Genomic DNA, 9,250 nt, shown 5'->3' on the forward strand with positions numbered 1-9,250 from the left:
GAGAGAGAGAGAGGAAAAACTCAGTATAAAGAGAGGAGGGCAGTTTCGGTATAACAAAAATGTAAGCTGATAGAATTAAGCTTTGAAGTGGACTTATGTAGGTAAAAAATATAAGGTGGACTTACGAAGGATAAAATGTTTCAAATGAGACTTTTATGAAATTTTCTAAAACTATTTCCAAACCCCCTCCTGGGCCTGGGTTCACCTCAGTGCCCTTGAGAATTTCTGGAAGGGCTCCCCTCGGGGTAAAGCCCTACAATTCTTAGTTAAACTGTTTTTCTGACTAATAGCGGTGAAGCCCTAGAATTTTTATCTCCTGTTTTGTGTTAAAATGTCACTGTTATCTCCTGTTTTGCGCGTAGTTCTAATTTTAGCTGCCTTTGTGCCTTGACCACAGAAACGAACGAACATCTGGCGTTGAATCAAAAAGCAAGCTTAAATGGGGGCAAGGATGCCAGATGATGATGTTCCAAGCGAAGTGAGTGAATACAGTGCCTGTGCATTTGATATTTCAAATCTTACCATGATGTGAATGGGGTTTGATGTTCTGATCAAAATTAACGGGGACTGTGCAATGTGATAAAAATTTGATGGATCTGATGAGAATGGAGCTCTTTTGCGCTATGAGAAGGGATGTGATGGATCTGTTGAGTCAGAATGTATGAAAGTGAGTCATTTGATTGGAAACAATGAGTCATTTGATCTTGTAATATCCCTATGAAAGTGATTACTCGAATAATTGTGTATATATCTTAGAATAGAACGAGCACCCAAGCACACAAACACACGTACAACAACAAAAGATGGAAAATAAACAGAAAAAGAAGAGGAACCCGCCAAAGTGGAAGTTCAGATATATGAGCTAAGGTGATGTGCCATTGAGCTTGGAGTGCATCCATATACTGAATAAATGCTCTAGGAAAAAGGGAAGGTGATAGTTCTAAAAGCTGTTAGTGAGGAATATGTGATCAAAGACAAGCTAACAGATGTGAGATTGATGCCAGACATGGTGATGATGGCCCATACTAACACCAGCAAAGAGAGGACCTTGAAGGAATTTTTTGAAGGGTTCTCGGGTTCAGGACTTCAGGTATTACGTACTATATATGTAATCTAGAGATTCTGACCAGAATGCAGTCAATATTCAATAGAAGTATAAAACCACTCGGGCAAAGTAGAGCCTTATACTTAGAAGCTATAAACAAGCTGAAGTAACTACCTCGCATCGAGTTAAGTTACAGCAATAATATCGGTTGATCTAGGATCAAAATATTTTATTTGTAGACTTACATGTACATTTAGTTAATCTGTGATTACAGCATCAATAACTAACACCATTTCTTACCTCTCTGAAACGGGTAGTCTGTGGAGAAGTGAGAGCAGGAAGCGGTAAGTTTTGGGTCTACCTGTCCCACATCTGATGAAGTGAAACTGTCAAGTGCGAATAGTATAAATTGGAGCATCCTGGTTCAAATAAACTCACGGAGCCACGCGTTGAGCACATAGCGAACTATTCTTTCGCCTTTTACTAAAGAATACCGTGTGCGCGGCGCTTCAAGTGGCATACGCCTATTTTTGGAAGGGTGCACCTCTGTGGGTGCCCCTCAGATTCTAGTCCTTAAAAGTTTGAACATGTTGCCGCCAATACCCTAAACCAGCAACCTGCGGTCCAATATTATGAATTAAATATCAATACAATTCCTTTGTACCTTTTACAATACTGGTCGCAGGCAATGTACGAAGTTTAACTGGTGGCCTCAGCTATCAGATATTTTATATTTATATCCAAGTATCCTACCAAGTAGCTATACAAGTAGTTTCCCTCTACTCTATAGTCCAGATGTGGACTAGGCAGGCATATATCTGAATTTCTGATGGGAGGTGGTTACCACTACAGTAGCTTTGCTGTTGGGGATTTATGCATGTCATCCTTGTGTGTGTGTTTTTTTGTTTTTTGTTTTGTTTTGATACGATGCCATCCTTGTGTTGCATCACTGCAAAGCTTTGCAAACCTACCAAATTCGGTTCAAGTTACAACAGTGCAAAGGTGATTTTCCCTTTGCTCTTTGTTCAAGTTACAAAAGTTCAAGTATATCGTTGTTGTGAATATGGGAGCAGATGAGATACATTGTTCTCACTGATATTATCATATTAAGTGATAGCCCCGTTAGTCATTGTTCTTCTCAGTCCTTGTAGCCCGAACATGAACTTGGAGTGTCAAATTAAGTTTGAAGTTGGTTGGCTATGTTTGTTTCCTGTGATTAGGTAATTAATCTTACGAGTGCTTGGATACAATCCACAAAGAGAGCAGAGACAGTTAATCCTTGCACTTGGGGCTGTATCAACATAAGAATATAAATGAAATTTAACATAAACTATTCCTTTCTGTATTTCTTTTGAAAAATATATGAATAACAATTTTCACCTTCTATAAAACTTCTGGCTTTTCAGCTTTCGGAGGTAAAGTTTGGTCAGCATTGTGTCAGATAGCCTGTGTCTCAATACTGACCTGCTTTTTACTGGTTATTTGACCTGTTTATCTACTCACTCCTCAAGATAGAATGCATCTGTTAGTTTTTTGGCCATTTGTTTGTTTGTTGAAGTCCAGGTATTTTCTGTATTAGGGAAAATCAACTTTCATTGCTTTTGTTTTGAATGTTGGTTGCCTTTAAAGAGTGGTGAACATTTGAATCTGTGAATGTTATCATAATGTCCGCGAGTTCACATCCTTCAGGTTAATTACTTTTAGAATCACTTTAAAAAATAAAAAAAAAAAAAAAAAAAACTACCTGCCAGTACTGTAAACACTCATTTAGAACTAAGCATATGGCCTGATCTACTATTATTTGGGAGCTCATCAGCTTAAAATCTACTTCTGTTCTAATACAAAAGTTAATTAACATAGTAAATTTGAGTCGGCTAAAAAAAATAGTAGCTGGTACAGTATCTATCAGAAACCTCAAGTGTCAAGATATGCTTTACATTCTCAGTCCCTATCAGAAACGTCAAGCTAGCGTAACTTTCAACTGTCTGTACTTATCATTCACCCTGTTCCTTATCAATTCTGCATCAAAATTTTACTGTCTTTTAGTTTTGATTCCCTCACTCCAATTCTAAATGAACATGTACGTAAAAGGTCTAGAAACTAAACCAGATGGGGTATGCATTTTGAATCTTGCAGCTAACTTGAATAGTTTTGCTATTGGTCACATCATTTCCCATAGGTCTGTAAAAAGAAAATAATCATTTGGCTTTGCCTGGTAAAGAATAGATAGACCAAATTGTCCTAGATGAGGATATGGTTTTCCAAGGATCATATGCATACGAAGTTATCAACTACTCAAGCAAAAAGAAACTAAAATGATCATCCTCAAAAAAAAAAAAAAAAAAAAAAATAGTGCGTTAGCTATCAGACTCTCGCTAGCACAGGAATATGCAGCTGCTGTAGCAAATGGAGCATCACAGAAGGACTATTTCTAAGTGTGAAACTAAAAGGACCTACATAAACTGATTCTTCTACACCATTAATGAAAGATGCAACTAAGAAAATGCCTGTGGGGTGCGTGCTGATCTTGTAAATATTTGAAATAGGCAGCTAAATTTTTTCCAGCTTCAACTCCACTACTATCTAAGCAACAATGAACTCCACCTCATGAGTGTTGAAGATGATGGTCATGATGATGACTATATATTATATAGTATAACACACGCAGAGCTTGTTCAAAGTTGACATTCGTAGCCATGAACTCTGTATTCATAGATTAATAAACTGTAGCTGTTTGAAACAAGGGATAGAGTTGGTTAACACTTGGCATTCATCTAAAGGGGTGGGGAGGAATTGGTGGGGAGCAAATTTGCTTCCATGGTTATCTTCTGAATTCTGATCATAACATGAGCAGCAAGATTGTTTCTCACTCTGTATGTGGGATTCTCACATCTCAATGTCGTACATATATCTTCTTCTTTACAGCTGTTAATGCAGATTCCAGCTCTGAATTTTATATCGTTTATGAGGGTGAGATTGTGTCTTACACCATTTAGTGTTAATGTGCATCGATTGTGTTAAGAAGAGTGGGTAACAGGAATAGCTCGTAGTCCCACATTGGCATTGTTGTGAAGTATGAAAGCCCAAGAGAGTATAAAAGGCGAAGCACGAGAATGAAAGAAGCATACCTTTCTCGGCCTTTTGGCTAAGATCAAGTGTAGTATCTGTTCTTATCAGTTTAATATCTGATATGTGGGCTAATGGTTCACACGATATTAAATTAATTTTTTAAAAGGGAGAGTCTGTCACAGTAGCTTGCTACTGGGGCTCTCACGTGTCATTCTTGCGTGGCACTACAGCAAGGTTTGGCGCACCCTACCAATCTCAGTTCATTCTTATTATGCTCTCTCCTTAGTCCTGCCTTTAAATCTAAATCGTTTACTTCTCCGCTTCCTAATTTCTTGTAGGTTTCTGTAAATTTTATTCTTAAACCTCAGTTTTCATTTGTAGAAAATGATCATTTTTTTTGACCTGGAATGGAATTATAGAACCAACTATGAGGGAACCTAGGTCTCCAACTCTGAGTAAAGCTGTAGTGAGTTCTGAACTGTAGTGAGTTCTGCATGATTAGGTAGGCGAGGAGTGTTAGTGTATCGTGTACTGAAGAATTTAGGGAAGCGATTCCTGTGGAAGGTGATATTGTGGAAGCAATTATTGTAGACGATGAGATCAAACGAGATAAGCTTAGCTAATGTATGAGAAGTTGATTACTAAGGCAAAGAAAGGACACTCGAGGGTATGTGAATATGATCTTGGGAAGCAGGTGACAGACAATGTCAAACCTGATCGAGGGCTTTCAATAATGCATTAAAACTTGTCTTAATTGTTCAGGCCACTGGTTAAGACTTAAGAATAATGCGAACAAACAACATGCTGGTGTTTCTTGTGTATTTTTCCATATGGTTGAAAACAAGAGTAAATGTGTTGATCCATTTTTAACCAAGTCTGCCTTGAAGTGAATTAAGGAGGGAGAAAACTGAAAAAGAAGTGTAATAGCTGATGAGGTTAGTAAGTTGGACGGTAGACATGACCTATCCCACATTTATAAGTTGACAATTAGCTTTTTCTATGATCAGAGAAACAAATGCATAAATTGAAGCAGCCTAGGCATTGCTCAACTCACGGAGCCATGTGTTGAGCACATAGCAAACTATTCTTTCGCCTTTTACTAAAGAATACCGTATGCGCCGCTTTAAGTGGCATATGCCTATTTTTGGAAGGGTGCACCTCATTGGGTGCCCCTACAATGTTCATAACAATCTTTGGTCCTTTGAGAGCCATAAATATGTTTACTTTATTAGCACAGCACTGCAACAAAAGCAGAAGGCTAGGGATACAATTGAAGTAGCTATCTAGGCCTTGTTTCTGTCATGGCTGTCTCTGATGGGATCCCTTAAAGATATACTGTTTGGCCTGGTAGCTCATGGTATCTTTGATCATGATTGATCATGCTCCCCATGTTAATAGATGCCCAAATTATGGTAATAGTTCTCCATAGATCCTTTTGGTACTTCAGCATATCTTAAGGGTTAAAGCACAAAAGATGTTCCTCCTTTCTTTTACTCTTCTTCTCAAGCTAGCACTTCTCTTATCTGTTCCAATGAACCGACCTGCATATAATGAGGAAAACATTAATCATACATTCTAAACATATGACTGATATGAGAGAAGTGATTTTAACTCTCAAAATATGTATGCCTTGGGAAATTAAGTACAAATAAAGGGAAACATAATATTTTCATATACTTAAGGAGAAGTTTGTAGCACTCGATTATATAGATCATAGTAGTTTTAGAGGGAACTCCACATTAATCATTAAGGCACTTAATTTCCACATCTTACATTTTTCCAAACATAACGAAGGCGATTAGTACACATGTATATGCTGATCGATCAGAGATAATTGTGCCGTAATATAGATTATGAGTTCCACTGTTGTAGACCTGTCATGGTTATTAAAGAATTGGAAGTTTGCAAACTGATATTGCTGCAAATTATGTGTTTATAGCGAGAGCGTATTCAGCGCACCCAGGTGCGCCGCGCACCCGTCCATCTCCGCCGTCCATTTTGAAAAAGTCAAAAGTCCGCGTCAAATGGACGGCGGAGATGGACGGATGCGCTGTATAATTTTCAGTTTATTTCAGGGTATATTTTTATTTGTTTCACTGTGTGCTTTGTGCTTCTGATGTCAACATCCAAGGTTATGGTTTCAAATGGAAAGATCTGAACCCGAGGGAGTCCATTTTTTTGTCCAACTATAAATGGATTTTTACTTATTCACAGACATGAGTTTTTGTCTTCCAACTGTTTCTCATATATAAATCTCAATTCCTGAAACTTGATACTTTACATGGCTTTTAATTGAAGTGCGATCATATTCTCTGTGGGTATTGGGGACTTGGGATTCTGTATATCTGTGGGTAATTGAATTTCTAATCAATCAGTGATTGGATTTCTATTTGTTTGCATGTCATTTGAAACAAGTTTTCCAGATCATCAATAATTTTTTTTTTTCAATAAATATTATTACCCTGCAATGAAGTTCTCTTTTCGTCGTTCTTTGTTTTGTGAACTCATATTTTATTCTAAACTTTTCATTACTTCTGTATTTAAACTAGGACACTACATATTATTGCTTCCAGACTTCCAGACTTCCAGTTTTTTTTTTTTTTGAATGCCATAGTGACTTCCAGTTTTTCTTTTTGAAATGCCGAGTGATTTCTTCTTGTATTGCTTTTCTGCATCCTTTGACTTGAGATAATCGCCCCTTCGCGTTTATATCAGCGTTTAAGAGCAAAGGTTAACCTTAAATAATAGAAAACATGTGCTTGTTTATTCTGTCAAAGGATACTTAACCACTGATCTATCTAGCTTCAATTTCCAAAATCTGCAATATATTTAAGACATAAGTTTCAGTCTATATTCCTATATATGTAACTTTTCACTTTCTCCCTATTGACATTGTAACCTTGTTTTATTTGCTTTAAAGTGACATAATGTAAGGTACATGAATTTTCTTCGGTATCCAATTCTTCTGATTCGCCTATACGCAAAAAAAAAACTGCAGCAAAGCGCGGGTCTTTACGCTAGTTGGAATTTATTTGTAAGTAAATTTGATCTCTGTGAATTCTCTACAATGCAATACAGGTCTGTGTACAAATATTATGTATGTATCTTGCTAAGCACGCAAACACACAACAAAAGGAGATGGAAGATACACAAGAGCCATCTTTGGAAGAGAAAGAAGAGGAACGTGCCAAAGTAGACGTGTAGAAATATGCGGTGCATCAACAACTGGGGTCAAATGACAAAGCGTGAAAGGTTTATGTAGCGATTAGAGTACAAGTAATGGAGGGATACAATTGATAATCCCACATCGGTGGAGAGGAAAAAGCTGTGTTGGCCAGTGGATATAAGGAGGGAAGCAGACAAAAATATTAAGCATCTTTGCGCTTGGGGCAATGACGCAGCTAATGAGGTTCTAACCGAGGCGCGTCTATTGCTGGTTGAAAACTATTTCCAAACCCCCTCCTGGGCCTGGGTTAATCTCAGTGCCCTCGAGAATTTCTGGAAGGGCTCCCTCCGGGGTAAAGCTCTACAATTCTAGTTAAATTTTTAAAGATCAATAGTTAAACAAAGGTTGATAAGATATTTTCCTAAGTAAAAACAGATTAATATATTTTAAAACCCTTACGAATACTGATGGAGCTCGTACTCTGTACATAATTGTGGTTTAACTGTAGAAACATAAGGAAAATATTTTAGTCTGATGCGTCGCTCGCAATTTAAGCTTCATTCTTCAATGATATTGCTAGGCTGCTAGGTCCATCTCCGTCGTCCATTTTGAAAAAGTCAAAAGTCCACGTCAAATGGACGGCGGAGATGGACGGGTGCGCTGAATACGCTCTCGGCTGCTAGCTGCCAATTACCATCATGAAGAAAAGTGGCAAAATCTATAATATCTGGCCAATTACCATCATGAAGAAAAGTGGCAAAATCTATAATATCTGGTTTTATATCGTGTTTCTTGTGATATAACAAAGTTCATTCTCTGCAGCACAATACTATCAATTTTGGAAACATGTATCTCAGCAGATCTGTTTCACTAATTAGGAGTGTGAGTTCAACTACAGTCAAGTCGACTCAACTGCTGTTGTTTAACATCATTTTTTCTTCTAAAATTAGAAATCAAGGTATATAAATAGACACAGCTTATCTGCTAGAAGATTTCCAGGCTACTGTTTGCACGATTGCATGGAATATCTTAAAACATGATCGAAGTGGTAGCAGTTTTGTTCATTACTTCATTCTGCATCAAAAGTCAGTTATTTTAGTGAAAGGGCAAGCTATAAAGCATACTCCTATATCTCCTATAGTACAGGTAGTGTCAATCTTGATAGCACAATAACTAAGTTGGGTTTTACTGAAGCACCAATGTTAACCTAATTTCATGTGTACAAGCATGACTAGTTCAGCCATCCCATTCATTTGCCTCAGTTTGTATGTCCTTGTATTTAACTCTAAGAAGGAAAGGACTGTCAAATCCAGACCATGCAAGAAAATCTAAGCAATAAACCAACAAATGTTGTGACAACAGAAGTCACAAATTAAAGTGAACCCCTTGGTTTCTGAAGGGGGGTTTTGGTGATTTTTGGTATGTCTGATTAGATGATCCCAGTCATCCCACATGGAATACATGTAGAACGTGAGGAGGCGAGAGTGGGTACAAAGAATCTGGACCTGTGAAACTGCAACATACTTACCTGGACGGGGTTTTTGGGCGATCAAGAAGGCCCATGGCCTAGATCGGTGACCTCCATTGCACTTGGGAGGGGTGCCAATCTATGGTCTCCCATACGTGGGAGAGCCAACGTCATTATTTGTTGCCAGGGGGCCTGCGTTCGCGCAACCCCCACCAATCCTAGTTTAATTTTTTTGTGTTTTAATATGCTTGAATCCTAATTTTTATTACGTCTGGTACAAGATTGTCAATTACTGACCTTCAGAAAACCCCAAATGCTTCCTTCCAAATGGACAACCAAAATGCTTGTTCATCAATGTTTGATGAATCACTTTATTGTGAAAGTTCACATCTATGCTGTATGGCTTTCTCACCGTCGGAGACTGCCAAGAGAATACTCTGGCTATAACTTCATGTGGTTCATAATTATGGTCATTATGCATCTCCACAGAACAATGAGAACA

The sequence above is a fragment of the Fragaria vesca genome, linkage group LG2, assembly GCF_000184155.1.
Source record: "Fragaria vesca subsp. vesca linkage group LG2, FraVesHawaii_1.0, whole genome shotgun sequence".
Taxonomy (NCBI): domain Eukaryota; kingdom Viridiplantae; phylum Streptophyta; class Magnoliopsida; order Rosales; family Rosaceae; genus Fragaria; species Fragaria vesca.